Below are 16,852 nucleotides of genomic sequence, written 5' to 3'. Positions count from 1 at the left end.
AGTAACATTAGTATTTAGTGGGATTAAAATCATTTAGCCTGAAATAGTTGTTTGAAATTTTTCTATGTCAATTTGTGTGCAAGTACAATAATTATTTCTTGGTGAAACACCTACAGTATTTACTATATCTAGTGCCACCTAAAATTTAGTAGACAGCAGGCTGAAAATGAAAAACTGCTGTTGTACTTTATTAATCTTGACTATTATCTTCTTTTCTATGTTGTTTATAATACATGAACTGAAAATTCCCTGTTTTTATGTAATACTATGTCATGTGACATTTTAATTGGAATGGGAAAGAAAGAAAATTGGGCACAAAATTTTGGCTATCCAGAGAAATTTACAGATTTAAAGAAAATAGTGATTGACAGAATAGATACTTTTCAGCTATTCAATAAGATAAACTGCTGAATCAATGTAATTACATTTAACTCATTTGTCATGCTTCATATATTAAAGCAATCAAAAAAGAACAGAGTAGAAGCAAGGTGTAAGAGTTGATTTTTGACCTCAGAAACATTATAATATCTAATTTTAAAAGAAATGTGTGATAAATGCAAGCCTAAAACCTTTGAGTACTAAGTGGCCTATGGACAACTCAAAAATAACAAAAAAGGCAGTAGGTTGTCAAAGACATGTCAAGTTGAGTGAAAAAGCACAATACTGAAGGCCGGGGGGGGGGGGAGGGGGCGGTGAATAGCTAGTGCAGACATTGAGAAGTTAAAGAAAATAATATAGGTGACATCAGTGAAGAGTCAGTTTCTAAATGAAAAAGCAGCCTGTAAGAAACGACACCAAAGCATAAGGGGAAAGAGTGGAAAGTCTGTGACATAGTTTCGTGGTGTCGGGAAGTATATATTTACAAAAATGTTGTCAAGCTGTGTTTCAATGATGACATAAAATGCCATCTCACCAAAAAAGATAAAATAAATTCTCTTTCTTTTTTGAGAGAAAAACCTCTCTAAATGAAGATTAAAAAATATATAAACTTTATTTCAAGAAAATGCTCCAGCATTCAATAAATCGATCATTACAATAATTGATTTAAGTGAGTAGAAAGAATCATAAATTAACTGAAGAAAGCAGTGGCTACGAGTCTACAGTCAAAGAAAACTAACAAAAATATTTACGCATCAGATTGACCACAGATCCCATGACTAATGGAATATATAAGAGTGAGCATTCAAAAGATAACAAAGAAGGAAAGAGAAGATTGTATAAGGGATCCACAACATGGGGAACTCTCCTTTCAGATGATGCATCAGTGGAGACATGCTCGTCCAGTTTATGTTTGGCCAACCAAAACAAACTAGGGAAATATAACCTAGATGGAGAACTATCAGGCTGGTGCATAACTGGTTGGAAAACAATTCCCACAGAGTAGTTATCAGTGGTTCACAGTCAAGTTGGAAGGGCATATCAAGTGGGGTCTTGCAGGGATCAGTTCTGGGTATAGTACTTGCAGGGATCAGTTCTGTTCAATATCTTCATCAATGATTTAGATAATGGCATAGAGAGTACACTTATAAAATTTGCAGACGATACCAAGCTGGGAAGGATTGTAAGTGTTTAGGATGATAGGATTAAAATTCAAAATGATCTGGTCAAACTGGAGAAATGGTCTGAAGTAAATAGGATGACAGTCAATAAGGACAAATGCTAAGTACTCCACTTAGGAAGGGACAATCAGTTGCACACATACAAAATGGGAAATGACTGCCTAGGAAGGAATACTGCAGAAAGAGTTGTGGGGGGGGGCTGTAACCACGGCTCAGTGGGTCACAACTGAGGATGCCAACAATTCAGGACAAACTGCTGAGAAATAGGGTAGATACACCCCAAGACTGGTGGCTAATCCCCCATAGGATATACCAAACCATCAACAAAAGTAAACTTCTGTTTCACCACACTGGACAACAAGAAGTCATAAAAGCAGTTTCCTTGGGCATTCCAGTTCTATATTACCACCAAAAACACTGGATTTAAAGGTGAGTGGTTCTTTACAACCAATCTCATCAAATAAAAGGTTCTTCTGATCCCAAAGGACCAACCATACATCCAGGTCAATATATAACTTAGATCGTACCCAAAAATCATGCTGATGCCAATCCGTTAGTATCTAAAATCTAAAAGTTTATTTATAAAAAGAAAGAAAGAAAGGTGAGAGTTAAAATTGGCTAAAGAAATCAAATACATACAGTAATTGCAAAGTTCTTGGTTCAGGCTTGTAGCACTGATGGAATAAACTGCTGTCTTAAGTCAAGTCTCTGTCTGCTTCCAAATCATTGGAAGGACCTCAGTCCATTGGTTAAAATGCTTCCATTAGTATAAATTAATAGTCCAGAGGCTTTGGCAAGAAAGAGGCTGGAGCAGGACAGAGGCAAAATGGAGGAGTTTCCAGGGCCTTTTATCTCTTCTGCCATGTGGAGGGACACCCGTTGTTTCAAAACAAAGCCCTCAGCACAGCTAGTAGAGAATCACAGGTGACAAGAAAGTGTTTGGAGTCACATGGACAAGTCACATGTTCATGCCAATTTCGCTCATTCATTGCAGGAATCCATTACCTATCCTTCAGATGGAAGGTTCACAGAGAAGTCCATTCAGTTTAGATGGGCATCTCCCATGGTCCACTGTGAGTTAAGTGACCTTTTGATGGGCCACTCAATTTGAATAGTCCCTCCAAGATGTGCTGGCTAACTATTTCGTGGGTGTTACCCCAGGAGCAAACATTTGAAATTCAGGTATAGAGCCAATATTCATAACTTCACATACAAAAATGATACATGCATACAGATAGCATAATGGTAACTAGCAAATCATAACTTTTTCATAGACACCTCACCTGACAACCTTTGTACAAGATTTGTTGCAAATATATAACAGTGGTTGCAACAATGACCTATATGGTCATATTGTAATCAGATAACATCACAGGGTCATCCTGGATCACAAGCTAAATATGAGTCAACAGTGTAACACTGTTGCAAAAAAAGCAAACATAATTCTGGGATGTATTAGCAGGAGTGTTGTAAACAAGACATGAGAAGTAATTCTCTGCACTGATTGGGTCTCAGCAGGAGTATTGTGTCCAGTTCTGGGCGTCACATTTCAGGAAAGATGTGGGCAAATTGGAGAAAGTCCAGAGAAGAGCAACATAAATGATTAAAGGTCTAGAAAACATGACCTATGAGAGAAGATTGAAAAAATTGGGTTTGTTTAGTCTGGAAAAGAGAAGACTGAGGGGGTACATGATAACAGTTTTCAAGTACATACAAGGTTGTTACAAGAAGGAGGGAGAAAAATTGTTCTCCTTAACCTCTGAGACTAGGAAAAGAGGCAATGGGCTTAAATTATGGCAAGGGCCGTTTAGGTTGGACATTAGGAAAAACTTCCTGTCAGGGTGATTAAGCACTGGAATAAATTGCCTACTCAAGTTGTAGAATCTCCATCATTGGAGATTTTTAAGAGCAGGTTAGTCAAACACCTGTCAAGAATTGTCTAAATAATACTTGCCCTGCCATGAGTGCAGGGGACTGAACTAATGATCTCTTGAGGGCCCTTCCAGTCCTACAATTCTATGTTTGGAGCTAATGTAAAAGGGTATTTCAAACCATGAAGTGCTGCTGACTCTGGTCTTTGTCCTTATTTCATGAGCCAAAAGAATGTTCTTGCATAAGAATCTTGGATATAGCTTTAGACCCAGCTACTTTCTCTTAAGGTCTAACAGCCTCCTGCCACCAACTTCAGTGGAAAGCTATGAATCAAAATTAGATTTTTAAGAAGAGTTTTATCTTAGGGACATTATGAATGCTCTTCACATCAAACTTAACCTGGTCTCTAACTCCTTATGTTTAAGGACTGTTCAGAACAAGGAAAGAACTGTCTTGGAATCTGTGGAAAACTGAATCAAAATTGGGAACATTTAGTCCTTGTGAAGATATATCCCATTTCTCTGGGATCAGAGGCCTGCAGTTAGCTAGCTGGCTAGCAGGCTTATTAGCCCCACCCGCTGCATCTGAGAAAGAGTTGGAACTTAATTTGCTGAGCCTTATAAAAGAGAGCAGCAGGAAATGGAGGAGAGTACTGCAAAACCTTCCAGAAAGCTGAGGGCCCAGAAGCTGTACTCCCAATGGACTGCTAATGGAGCTACTGTAGAACGGAATTGCTCCAGAAACCAAATGGACAGAAGGGAGAACACGTGGAGTCCTGTATTGCTGAGGTTCTAAGGTAAGAGCCAGGAAATTTTGGTTAATAAAGTTACTAAAGTGAAGGACAGACTTGGGGAAGGAACTACTCAGCCTGCACAGACTTTTGAGGGAAAAGTCTGCAAAGGTTTTTTTATGAAGTCTTAAATAAAATAACTAAACCCAATGGAAATTGCTTCCCTGGATTCCTTGAGAGAGCTCAGACAGAATTAACGCAGAAAGTGAGCTGACTCAGCATGAACAAATCTGGGTCTGGAAGGAGGAGGGTGTTATAAGATAGCCCTCATCCTTTTACAGTACTCTGCATAATATTAGCTGAACATAAGTTGCACAACTGAGTTTCAAGTGTTCTCATTCTGACATCTGTCTCACCCAAATTATTGCCAATAGGAAAGTTATTTTGAGAACTAACAAATACAGAAGACACTCAACTAATTTTTTTACTTCTCTGGAAGACTGCAGTGCAAATTTTTGGAAGATTAAAGTTCCCTGACACTTTGAAGAAGTTAACATGTGGATGAAGTGAGTTTGGTTTACCATGGCATGAAGAGAGGATGAAACTTAATCCCCAAATTGCTCACTGAAGGTATTTGTGAGCTGCTGAGATCTGTGGATCTTTAAGGTTTACCCTTTTGTCTCTGCACTATCAAGTGGACCTATTCCAAATTCAGGAGATTTTGGAGGTAGAAATTTTCCTTGCACTCAAATTACTTGGTCTGAGTTTCCTCCCTTCATCAATTCACTTTCATGACCTAACTCTTAGGCTCTGATTATCTCAACCTTAGTCAAAGAATGATTTTCTTTCATATACAGGTATATATCTTAGCTCCTCCACTGTTATTGCACCAAAATAACTCTGTTAACTACAAGTGTGGCACAAGGGCAAAATGTGTAGCTTGAAAAGAGATGTGGTAAATTCTCCATCACTTGAAGTCTTTAACTCAAGACTGGATGTCTTTCTAAAAGACTTGCTCTAGTTCAACCGCAAGTTATTTGGCTCAATATAGGGATTACCAGGTCAAGTTCTATGGTCTGTAGTATTATGCAGGTGGTCAGCCTAGATTATCATAAATGTTTTTTCTGACCTCAAAATCTATTAATCAAAAGAGGAGTACTTTGTATTGGCAGTAAATGGATGTATAGCTGAAGCTGGGGTACTTTCTATGTTTTTTACAGACTGGGATATGTTTATTTCTGTGGGGAATTCTGCACTAAAAAAATTAAAAATTCTGCGCACAATACTTTAATATACTGCAAAATTCTGCCTTTTTTATTTGTCAAAATACCACAATATAATCATGACAGTTTAAATCACATTGGTAATTTATTTCAAAATACCTGTCAACAAGTATGTCTGTAACAATACAGACCACAAAAAAAGATTCCAGAAATGCTTTTTTGACAAATAGATTCCTTACTAGGCATATTAATACAAACCTTGGAGTAATAATTCATTTAAACTACAAAATAGAAACGTATTTCCTGCACCCCTCAGAAGCAGTGCAAAGGCTTGAGGGAGTCAGGGGTAAAAGAGGAGCTGAGGGAGAGGAAATTAATTGCTGGGAAGGAGCCTGGGAGTGAACCTGGAGGGTTGTTGGGTGTGAGTGGGAGAAGTATGGAACAGATTTTGGGGAGAGAGGGATTGTTAGGTTGTTGGGAAGCCTTCCCCACACAGACCTTGGCTGACCCCTAGCTTCTCCCAAATCAGTCAGGCATATCTGCCCCTGTCCTCAAGTATCCCTGCACCTCTACTCCTGCTCAGCCCCCACTCCAGTCTGTCCACCTCACTAGCCCTTCTAAACCCCAGTTTATGTGATCCTCAGCAGCTCCTTGTGCCCCGCTCATCAGTCTGTCCCCCATATCCCATGTCTCCTCACCTGGCCACACAGGCAGGATGCTCTGAGAAACACAGCCTCTGCTCTCTCCCTATCAGCTGCAGACTGCTATAGCCAGTGGGCTGGCTTCCTCTATTCTGGTGCCACAGTAGCCCCAGTGGGCAAAAGGTGTAACTGCAGTGCCTCTCCAGCAGAATGTATTTTTGCAAAGAAAAAAAAAATCTTAGGCACATGAATTCTGCATGTGCACAGTGGCACAGAATTCCCTCAGGAGTATAAACTTCTGAAAAGTCGGTGAATGAAAGGATGCCCTCTGATGGGTGTGCCCCAGGCTAAATGATAGACTTTCCATCCTGAATTTTTTGCATTTTTTTTAATGAATTTGTTGATGCCTTTAGCCCTCTGGGTTTCTGGTCGACTAAAGGAATCACTAAGTAGAATTTTCAGAATTTCATAGTGAAATTGGCTATCATTACTCCTTTGTCGAGCAAATGCTCTTTGGATGAAATTCTCTGTTTGTGTGGCTCCTTCCAAGTCCAAGACTAGATGAAAGGATACTATGGAAACTTTGTTACATGTGGAGAGTAATTTTCTTTGATGCTGTAAAAGACTCATTTGTCTGAAGTGGAGCATTCGAATTCTGCCAGGAAATGAGATTTCCTTTCTTTGATCTCAAGAAGGCCGTCTGCTAGTACACTGGTCTTGATCTTCCAGTGGCCTGAATTAGAGAGCCCTGTGTAGATTTTACTTCATGTTGCTTGTTAACCAACGTGTTCATGTGGAGTCTTGGAATTTCCAGCCTTTTAGGGATTTTTATCCTATATATATTGTACATATTTTTGTCTTTTATACTGCATTTCTCTTTTGAATTGGAGGAATCTTTTGCCATGGGTTTGAGGGAATTAAAGGAATGCATACCTAAAGTATTTGCACTCTTTTTAGAGAACAACTACTATTGTCATACTTGTTTGTATTACCACCTGGTCTAGCAACTCCTTGAATAACCTACCTCCTTGCAATTCTGCTGATGAAACCAATTGTTTATTATGCAAACAGACCTTCCCGGCATGTCAACACATGTGCCTTACAACAGAGTTGGTAGTTACAGGTCTTGAAGGTGTACTGAATGCATAGAAACTTCTGTCTTAAAAGAAGGTATTGAAGAGCCATTTCATGGTCTTATAGGCTCTAATACACATTTTAGGGATAATGTCTTTATGGACCTTGCTGTGGTTAACGGCCACAGGTGGCTACCAACTCTGCAGCAGGAGACAAGGAGGATTACAGGGAGCCTGTTGCCACTTCACAGTCTTAACTGGATACTTGGGAAGGAAATTCCCATCTGCTGGAATATCTTTTCCTTGGTTTTGGGCACCACTGATACTTATTGATAATCAGCAGTTATGGTCCACCAATCATGAAATACATTGGGCCAGATCTTCAGGTAAGGTATATCGGTATAGTATTTATTTGTTTTCCAGGAGAGTTTAAAATTATATAGGGCTTTACAGTTCCAGGTATTCTATTCATGGAATGGAAAAGTAATTTTGAATGGTAAACTAAAGTTAAATATTAGGAATTTAATTGTAGATTATTTCAACATTCCATGACATATGGCTTTTCCTTGCTATCTTTTCTTTATTTTTTGTATTTTATCATAAAAATAGAAAACAGATTGAGCTCTATCTAGCAGAAAATATTCACAGCCTTCCAAGCCTTACCGGTTGCAGAAGGCCAAGGATACCAGCTTGGCAGAAGGCCAACATAGTTAGAAGACCAGTCAGCCTGCTGCAAAAGACAAAAATATGCATCCCTCACATGTTGTGGAGCTGCCTCTGGGGGAGAGGCAGAGTACAGCTCACATATATAATTCAGATAGCGTGATCTTTACCTACTGCTGTTAGCAAGGTTGTAGCGAAGACTTGGGTATCTGCTTCACCTCCCTAATCTCAGATGTCACCAGCCTCCACTGTGGCTGATCTACTGAAGTCTACTAAAGTCAATTCAGGTGACCAAGAGACTCAAACACTGAGTACTACTAAAAAAGGTGTAAATTGAGCAGAAAACAAGTGTACATGGGATAGGTGGTAAAGCTGTGTAACTTGCATCAGTAGGATAGTCACTGGATGTGCAAGATTAAAGTAACATGCATGCTAAAAAGCGGGTGACAGAAAAACAGGAAGAACAGGTACCAGGAGGATGCAAGATGAAGTGAGGTCCTAGCACCAACAGAGGGACAAAGGAGGTCAGTTCACACCCTACCATAAGGTAGGTAAGCTGATTCACTTGCAGCAGTGAGGAGATGCCCTGGTCACACCTCTTCCCACTCTTTTTCCTGCAGTCCCTTAACTGCTGACACAACCCTAGAAGATCCAGTATTCCAGAAGTGTCTATGGAGGTGACACAGATCTGACAGACAAACAAGACCTCACGTGCAATTATTATTCACCGGGTATGAATTACACCAGTCCCATGGCTCCTTTGCAAAAACTATGCTATGCTGGCATAAAGACGCTGTGCTTGAAAAGTGAATCTGTCTCAAATACACTTACTTAACAATTAAATTACCCTTATTTTGCTCACCCACTGAATGCCAAGTTGGTGCAAGCTACACTATTTTCCACTTATATCCATTTCCTGAAGAACTTTTACCTAATGTATAACTTACACCACCATTTAAAACCATTGAATTTGTCCCAATAATACACACAGACAATCTTGTCCAGCAGCAATACCACAAACATCTTTACATTTACTAGCAAAAAATATTCAGAGCTCCCAAACATGTCTGCTCAGCTGAATATTCAGATTCTGATACCTATTTTTTAAGTATGTTACACTATTCTCTAGAAATGAAAATGGCAAATTTCCCATAACTATTGATCGATGCTATGGTCTCACTATTGTTATATAGTTTTTTTAATGCAAAATATAATTAACATAGATAATCAAAGATAAACTGTATTTAATTGTCAGGCTCTATGTAAAGTGTTCAGTAGAAATAAGTTCACATAGTAGATGAGATTTTCCTGTATACTGCTAAAAGTATGAGCTGGACACCTTCTAACGCTTGGAAAATCTGAATCTGGGACCAAACTATGTGACTTGGACCCGCCTCTGGTTTAGTCAATTAGAGATTTCATTATCTGTCCCAGTCAACCTATGCTTCAAAGAACCAAATGACAGCTTTTGGACTTTGTCAATCATATTATAGTTCTAGTTTTAACAAAAGTTATCCTAATAAAGAAAACCAGGAACTTCTAAAGCTATTCCTAAAGTGCACCAAGACCATGAGAAATGTTCAAAAAGGCACAGAAACTTCTATAGCTTTGCTTACTTTTTACAGGATACTCTATCCTCAGATGTGTGTATTATAAAATGTATTTTAATAAGAACATATATTTCACCCCACTGTTGCGATTAGAAAATGTGGAAAGAGCCTAGATAATTGCAGCTATGCACATACAGATTTATATCTATGTTTTATTTATACATATACATTCCAGTATGTGACTGTTTGGTAGAAGGACAAAATACTCCAGAATCCTAAAAGACATGTATAAAAATATAGAGAGAAGTATCTTTTATCTAGGGCACAGTACTGCTAAAAATACACTGAATTTTAATCCTGGATGAGGATTAAACTTCTTTGTAACAAAAAAAGGGAGGGAGAAAGAACAGATTACATCCATTCCTAATAATGACTTTGTTCTCTGGAAATTATTCTGCTATTTGTCAGCTTTGTTTAATGTTTAGTAAGTCAAAAATCTTTTTTTACTTTTGAAACTTTTTAGCTAGCAATGAAAGTCTTACTGTGATTCCTTCCCACAGAATTGCTCCATAAATTTATTCTACTAAATCATATTCTAGTTAATGTTACAGTATCATTGTATCGGACTTGGATCCATAATCTGTATACCACTTTTATATCCTTTGGGATGAAAACCCATAAAATGTAGGATGTAGTTAAAACAGAAAAAATAATGCATTCTAATACTACATTGCTTCCAAGGGAAAAATAAATTAACTTTTTTATTCACAAGAAGAAATAAGCCTGATTCATGCAATTAAATAAAAAGTATTCCTTATTAAATTTTGCATGATAATCGTATTAGCATCATTATGATAGATATAAAGGCTTAAAGTAAAATGCACAAGTCAAGAAGATCATTTATCACAGACATATTATAGCATCTAATTATCTTTAGGCTATAATGGACATGGTAGCTTGACAAAATGGGCAACGTTTTAGGATCAGATCTAAAAAGTCATTGACATATTGATATGTTGTCCTATGTGAAGGGGATGTTCTTCCTGTTAGACATTGTAATGTTTTCTTTTAAAGTCTTAATGTTTATGTAATAAGTTAGTTATGTTGTAGTTGTGGCAGATGTTTAAAATAAATGAGAATTTAATTACACTGTGAAAAGATTATTTTTGTAATAGGTAAGCTAATTTTCCACAGTAAAAGTAGTAAGTTCTCAAGTCTGATCAGATGTTTTAACATTTTAAAATTAATTAAATCCCACTAAGTACAAGATGTATTACCTAGTTAAAATGTGTTCTATAACTGACATTTTTTTCAAGCTGCCAGGTCCACCCTTCCACTGAAAAAGTGACAAAAATCATAACCTTTTGGAGACTGACTGGATAATCATGAGTAGTTTTACAATTTAAGGACTATTTGATTTCCAGGACTAATCGAGGGGAAGGTCTATGAGAAGAAGAAATGGGTCTTGACTCCTGGAAGAAGCCAGTGGCTGAAAAATAGTGAGTGTACTTGGTCTTTATAGTCAAGAGGTGAACACTCAGCAGAAATTGCAGCCTGCTGTATCCTTTTGTTACCCAGCTTCAGGGCAAATTTTAGCTTTTGTTGCCAGAGAAGTTCTTGGAAAGAAGGCAGACTGAGGGCAGATTGTAGGAGCTACTAGCAAGTTCCCTTAGCCATTCTGCACCAACAGCACATACCCAGACTGGCAAAATATTCTGGGAGAACAGGGGTGCAGTGCATTTAGCAGAGCTCCTTTCAACTAGTCCAGAAAGAAACAGTGGCTCCCGTGGGTGTCAGCAGGTATGAATAGGAGTGGGGCAGAGCCTGGCCACATTTCCAAGCCAACTAGCTTCATCCCTCTGAGGCCACCACCACCTACCGGGTTTCCATGTTCTCTATTTCCCTCATTAGTACCCAACCAAGAAAAAGGAGAATTTAGGCCTCAGTATTCACTGAAGTGCTAGTAATAATGTCTTGGTAGTTTAAACCTTCTGCTCCATTTCACTTTGTCAGAAGTCTATGACAGACAGCTAGCTTTCTAACTGTATATATCACACTTACAGTAGATAAAACTATCTTCAAGTTTATTTGAAGGAGCAATCACAAGAAGAAAGATCAATGTAGGGTGCTCTAATACTATTACAGTTGTCCCTAGTTATTATAATAAATAATAATTAACAATCAACAAGTATGAGTAAGGGGATATAATTAACCAAAAGAGGATGTAGGCTGAATAACACAGCCACAAAGGAAACGCTATGTGTAGGAAATACAGACAGACTCTTATGGATTATTTAGCAAATTGTGAACTTCCTAACTACGGAGTCATGATTTTATATAAATCTTATTTTCAGTTGATTATGAATGTTTGGAATTCTCACTGATGCAAATTCTTAATGGCATTACTATTTTGCTTAAACTTGGTATTGGTATTTCCATGTTTATCAATCTTGTAAGAGAATACTTTTTCCATTTTCCCTAGTGGTTTGTGGGAAGGGGAAGAAATAGAACACACTTACTTATAATTTTAGGGTGAGAATTCTTCATTCTAACCAATTAATGATGGGCCAATACTTTCATTATTTGTATTTATCACTCCTGGGCCCAAGTCACAACATTCAGTTGTTGTTCACCCAAGAATATAGAAAATGGCCAGCTGCTAAATTTTAATCAATTCAGATCATTCTACATTCAGTTCATTTAATATTTATAGCATACATTTGAAACATTACATTTAAGGTATGTGAACACATCAAAAGAAAATAGACCCCTCTGATTTCTTCATATTTCACTGCTAAGGTTTTTAGCTTTCTTTTTATTTTTTTACATAAGCTATGGTGTATATGTTTACTTACGATGTTTACCTCTCCAATTAAACATTCTTTTAGAAGTTTTTCTTTTCCCTTTTTCCTACAAATTCATATTTAGAACCTATTATTTTACCCTATTCCCATTTACAAGATTCCTATTCTTTATTCATAGGTTGTTCAGGGGGTATTGTAATAGTCCCTCACCCCTGGAGTGCCCCTAGTGGCTGTGCAGCACTACCATTGCATTTCTGCCTCAGTTTCCACGACCAGGGAGTTTAATAAGTCCAATGAGGCTTGTATATTGAACAATACCCCTCCGGGGTCTACTTTATTCAACCCCAAAGGCAGAACATCACATAAAGCTCTCCTTCAGCTTCTCTCATATATACCGGGCTATCTTCCAAACTAGCCTTACCGTTTCCCTTCTTAAGGCAGGGCTTTCCCACTGCTCTTCTCTGTGGAGGTGGGGCTGTGGTTCAGGTCAGCTTCAGGACTTCAGATAGCTTCTCACCCAGCTGTGCCCTTTTACCAATCAGTCCTTCCACTCTCAGGCTATGAGTTCAGCAGGCAGGCCTTCCCCTACTGCTGACTTCTCCCAGGTAATTCAGGGCCTCTGCAAGAGCCTTCTTGCTCCCTGAAGTATATATAGGCAATTCTGCTCTTCTATGAAGGAAAGGCAGCATTTATGCTGGCCCCTTCTCCCAGCTCATTCCTTATTGGCTGGGTGGAGAGGGGAGCCCCACCACACCCTCTCTTCAAGGCTCCAGGTTCCAAGCCCTTAAAGATACACTAACAGAATTTCTTTTAACTGCTGCTTCTTCCTGGGACTCTTTGCCTCTCTCCCCATATCTCCTTAGACCCCAAATTCCTAAAGGCCAGGTCACATGACAGGAGGACTGACCAGTAGGGAGTACTAGCCTTAAGGGGCAGACTACCCCATCACACTATACTTTGAGTTTGTCATTGATTAATAAATGCAAGTGTGCTGATTTTGTCAATGTTATTTATTACTTGCTAAAGTAACATGGGGATAAAAGGAAAACATTTGCTGATGTGGAAGAAATAGGAAGAGAGATCAAGAAAATCACAGAATCTCATTTCATGATACAGTTGTCTCAGGGGATATAAAGTTCTTCAGGGATAGTGTTTTAAAAGGGAGGGAATGTTAAAGCTTGATTAAAAACTTCCAGAAATTTCTAAATATGTACTGTAGCTGCTAAAAGAAACTAAAAAGAGCTTTTTTAGAAAGGCTTTAATGCTACAGAATGACACATATCATACCAGTCCACACAAGCTGATCAGCATGTAGTGGAGGGCTAGAAAGGCACTAAAGCGCTCTGTCTTTTTTGATGGAAGTTGCCATATAAGCAAAAAAGTGAGAAGAAACTGAAAGGGAATGTCAGCTTCCTGAAGATGTAGCTACAAATTAGCTCTATGAATGGCAAGTTGAAGGCTCCGTTCTCACAGAATATAATATAATAATAGCAGATAAAAATCATAGCAGATGAAACTGCTTCCACTGTAATTAAGGCTACACAGGCATTTCCACTGAACTCCATTTTCAGTTGGTTGTAATTCTCTGAAGCTTTTATCTTAGGTTGACATTTTCCCAGCTTCTCACCAAAAGTGATTTTTTTTTAATGTTTGAACATAAACCTTTAAGCTATTTTTGATTATAAGGAAAGTGAAATGGTTAAACTTTCCCCATTGTTAAAAATATTTCTTATTTTCAATGGACCTAATGCCAAAACAGTTGGATGTAAAAATCAGGCTTGCTAATATCCTTCATTGAGAAGAAATGTTCCTGTAAAACTATGGCACTGATTTGACAGCGTTATGATCCATTGAAAATCACATTGTGCAGGTGCAGTGCAATTTGAATAGTTGTCTTGCTAAGCTCATAAAGTGTGCAGCTAAAGAAAGCGTCACTGTGCAGTGAAATGTTATTTATGACTGCAGTAATGATATAGGTCACCAGAGACCAGGTTTATGTGCTGTGCATCTTGAATGCTAAAAGCCGCACAGTTGGTAATGTTCATAAAAAGGGGTTCCATATAGGATATATCAATGACTATAAAATGTATAACACTATGTGCATAGTGAAGCCTGTATGTACAACCTTAACTTTGGCATTTCTTGACTTTTGAGTGCTTAACTGTATAATAGTTAATCTTTCTTAGTCTAGGATTTTATTGCAGAGGTGGGGCAGATTGCTGGAATTATTCCACTCAAGAATACACTAGGACCACTGCTGAAAAATTCTTAACTAAATTACATTTTGTTTCACTGCAACGTTTCCCTTTCTTTGAGCTGATTATTTGGAGCAACTGTACCTACAATCCAGGATCACGCAGTGCTATAGCATATAGCCTGTAGTAATGACCTAGGGGACTAATTATATTACATTTTATTTACACAGGCTCCGTTGAGTATGAAACTTTCCAGTGTCATTTACACAGGGTTTATATATAATGGCCAATTAATTAACAGGCATTTGCTGAACAGCCAAGATAGCTGTGAAAACTTCAGTAACTTTTTTAAAAGAATTGAGAAAAAGGAATGGATCTAGAATATGTTACCTTGGTTATCCACTGCAGAATCACATGGAAAAAGTAGGCAATCTTTTTTTGGAGCATTTGGCTAGCAGGGATAATAAACCCTGAGGACACACCAGGGAAGCACAGAGGAGTAGCAGTAGCCTATTTGTTGAATTTAATTCATACATTAAAAATGACCTAATGAACCCACCATAATCAGAGTCAGTACTAAATGAAGAAGCCCTGATCTGATTAACTGAAGAACATAGGTCCACCAAGACCCAAGGCCATTAGGTGGCTGCTTCTCTGTGTATTGAAGGTTGCAGATGATTCATTATGATTGAACAAGATTAGGTCCGGTGTTGAAACATAATCAAACATAATTACATCAATCAAAAAAAGCATAAAACAAAAACAGTTGAAATGATGAAGATACAGTTTAAAAATAAATAACTTGGCTCTACACAAATTTATAAAGAAGTTGCTCTCTATAAATACATCAGAGGGATAAATACCAGGGAGGGAGAGGAGTTATTTAAGCTAAGCGCCAATGTGGACACAAGAACAAATGGATATAAATGGTCCATCAAGTTTATGCTCGAAATGAGGGTAATAAACCTAACTCACTTCAAGACTGAGCGTTATAAATTTATGGAGGGGATGGTATAATAGGACTGCCTACAATGGCATGTGGCCCATTGGTATCTGCCAGTAGCAAAAAATCCCCAACTGCTGGAGATGGGACACTAGATGGGGAGGGCTCTGAGTTACTACAGATCATTCTTTCCCAGGTGTCTGGCTGGTGGGTCTTGCCCACATGCTCAGGATCTAACTGATAACCCTATTTGGGTTCAAGAAGGAATTTTTCCTCAGTTCATATTGGCAAAGACCCTGGGGGGGGGGTTCGCCTTCCTGTGTAGCATGGGTCACAGGTCACTTGCATGTTTAAACTAGTGTAAGTGGTGAATTCTCTATCACTTGAAATCTTTAAACCATGATTTGAGGACTTCAGTAACTTAGCCAGAGATCGTGGCCTGCAGTGTGCAAATCAGATTAGATGATCACGATGGTCCCTTCTGACCTTAAAGTCTATGAGTAACTCAACAGTGAAATACATCCTCAGAAAGTCAGTCTTTGAGTCTTACTAGGTAGATTTTTTTCTTCTACTTCTTATAGTGCTTCTTTTATCTGCTGAAAGCAGCAGTTTTAGTCAATGCTGAGTGAAAAGCAGCGCTTTTTCTCTGATGCATATGAAAACTAAATCTTTTAGGAAACAAGTTGTGCTGAATGCTACGGAGAGATAATTTATCTATCACTTTGCAATCTGTAAAGTCATTTTACCTCCTTTTGAGGAAACAGTTTTGGTGTTGCAGCTGTATTAGTCAGCAACATATAAATTAGCCTTTTAATGACGTATGTGACAATTTTTTGACAAAAATTATGACTTTTGTGAAAGGGAAGTGAAAACAATTCTTGCCAATCGTGAAGTTTTGTTCTGGCTACATTAAAGTCTTGTGGCACGAACATTTTTAAGCAGTTAAATTGCATAGCATGTGCATTCAAGTTAGTAAGGCTTAAATCAGCAAGACATTGTGCAAACGTAAATTTTAAAAAGCATTAAAATGATGATGAGTCTCTCAAACACCTGGTCCACAACTACAGAAAATATTGTGATGAGTATGTTTTCTTTTCTGATTATAAATTACTTACATTGTAATATAATGAAAATAATTTCAATCAATCATAGTCCAGAAAAGCCAACCTGTAGCACTTCAGGAAAAACAGTTGACATTACATTTCTCCAGTCATACGTCATTATGCTCAGATAAACACTATGCTCTACAATAATTACCTACTTTAAATTCTGATCTGTAGTCAGTTCCTGCCCTGCCCAAAATTTCCTACACGCACAAATGGATAAAGTCTCTCTCCTGCCCTTCGCACCAGAACTGAAATTTCTGGACAATGTGAAAAATGGGCAACAACAAGGATCTTGCTTTGTTTGCTCCAATCTCTTTTTCAAGCTTAATTTTGTTGTAAAATTATAGTCTTATTGAAGTCTAGGGGGGTGTATCATTGACTTCGATGCGCCAAGATTTTGGCTTGTGAAGAGAAGTTAATATTACCTGTTACTGGACTACAATACATCACTTAGTTCAGGGCTATCCATCTCAACTCACACTAGAAGCATCTG

The 16,852-nt window shown here is 38.1% G+C and overlaps 1 protein-coding gene across 2 annotated transcripts in view; it reads right to left on the bottom strand.

Annotated features, from left to right (window-relative positions):
• The window catches only part of RIMS1 (regulating synaptic membrane exocytosis 1), a 348,972-nt gene extending 336,229 nt beyond the window's left edge, over window positions 1–12,743 (bottom strand). For both annotated transcript variants that reach the window (XM_045010069.1, XM_045010070.1), the window contains exon 1: window positions 12,537–12,743. The gene's annotated coding sequence lies outside the window, so the exon portion shown is untranslated. The remainder of the gene's footprint in view (window positions 1–12,536) is intronic.
• Window positions 12,744–16,852: the final 4,109 nt, after the last annotated feature.

This window comes from Mauremys mutica, chromosome 3 (genome assembly GCF_020497125.1).
Source record: "Mauremys mutica isolate MM-2020 ecotype Southern chromosome 3, ASM2049712v1, whole genome shotgun sequence".
Taxonomy (NCBI): Eukaryota; Metazoa; Chordata; order Testudines; family Geoemydidae; genus Mauremys; species Mauremys mutica.
Note: the sequence above shows the minus strand (reverse complement) of the source record. Positions and strands in the feature narration are given on the sequence as shown.